General features: G+C 40.0%; 1 non-coding gene across 1 annotated transcript; it reads right to left on the reverse strand.

Annotated features, from left to right (window-relative positions):
- Positions 1–1,155: 1,155 nt before the first annotated feature.
- On the reverse strand, positions 1,156–1,262 carry LOC141609566 (small nucleolar RNA R71). The gene has a single exon (XR_012527488.1). It is a non-coding gene; the product is annotated as a small nucleolar RNA R71 (small nucleolar RNA).
- Between the last annotated feature and the right edge of the window lie 272 nt (positions 1,263–1,534).

A 1,534-nucleotide genomic window follows, 5' to 3' on the forward strand; every position in this document is an offset into this window, starting at 1 on the left:
GTTGTACAATCCAAGAGATTCGGCTTCGGGACCCAAACTTTCCTAGGATTGTAAGATATAACCCAACTCAATCCATCACAACAATAATTGCTTGCTTATAATTTGAGAACATGTTTGTATGATCATATCCCATGATTCCCCTATGAAACCATGACACCCTAGTGCTTTTAATCAATTGTTTACATCCCTTATTTCATTTACCTTGTTAGTTTATTTTCATTGCTATTTTAGTTTAGTAACCTTCTACATCAACCCAATTTGTGACACCCCTAGACACCGCTAGTTACAATAGAATCTTCATTTCAATACCCGTCCCTTGGGATCCGACCTTTACTTGCCTCTTTACTAATTGTAGAGTTGTTTGTGAAGTATAAATTGTGTTTTGTATCGACCATTGACCAACGACCACATATGCTTAATTGTGAACACCAAATGGCTCCGATCAAAAATGGCGCCGTTGCCGGGGACGGTGTTTAATTGATTTAAGATTTCTTTTATTGTTTTTAGTTGTGTCTTTCTTCACCTTGGGGAAGTAAAACCCCTCAAGGTTTGTTCTAATTGTTTTTGAGTTGTTTGATATTTTGCATGTCTAGAAGGTTACAAAGAGATTTGTTACCTTTTGACCGTGAAATCGAAAGAACCTTGACGAATAATAGGAGACTTGTTAGGAGGAATTTGGGAGGTGTTGGTGAAGTTGTTCAACCCACTAGTGAGTTTGTCAATCCTTTCGCAATAGAAGGAGAAGAAAACCCATTAAACAATACCACACAAAATCCACCTACAATGCCTAAATTCTCGTCACACTCTATACCCACCGAGGAGGATCTACCAAATGGTACTCCTACCCCACAACATCTTACCGGAAACTTTATTGCCAAGTCCGCCTTCATCCAACTAGTTGAGAGGAGTCAATTCGGGGGAATGCCTAGTGAGGACCCTTATTCTCATATGGAAACATTTTGTGATTATTGTGAAGCTATCTCTCAAACGGGCGTGACTCAAGACCAAATAAGATGGGTCTTATTTCCTTTTTCGTTAATCGGCACCGCAAAGCAATGGTTGAAGGGCCTTGATAAGGCCACCCTTGGAATAGATTCTTGGAAGAAGCTAGCTCCAGCTTTCTACCAAAAATTCTACCCACCGGAAAAGACCAATATGCTAAGAGCTCAAATTACGGGTTTTAAGCAAAGGGATGAAGAATCTTTGTATGAAGCTTGGGAGCGGTTCAAGGGTATTTGTCGCTCATGTCCTCACCATGGACTTAGCGAATGGTTTTTAGTGCAACAATTTTGGAATGGTTTATATGAAGATTCAAGGAACATTCTCAATATGGGATCAAATGGAATGTTCACCGAAGTTGATGACAATCAAACATGGAACAAGATTGAGGAAATGGCGGTCCATAATTCGCAATATAGTAGACCTCGCAAGGCTACTAGAGGAGGAAAGTATGAAGTGGACACCGTTACTCAATTGGGTGCTCAACTTAGTGCTCACATTGACACAATCAACTTGAAGTTTGAACAAGCTATGG

This window comes from Silene latifolia, chromosome 10 (genome assembly GCF_048544455.1).
Source record: "Silene latifolia isolate original U9 population chromosome 10, ASM4854445v1, whole genome shotgun sequence".
NCBI lineage: Eukaryota > Viridiplantae > Streptophyta > Magnoliopsida > Caryophyllales > Caryophyllaceae > Silene > Silene latifolia.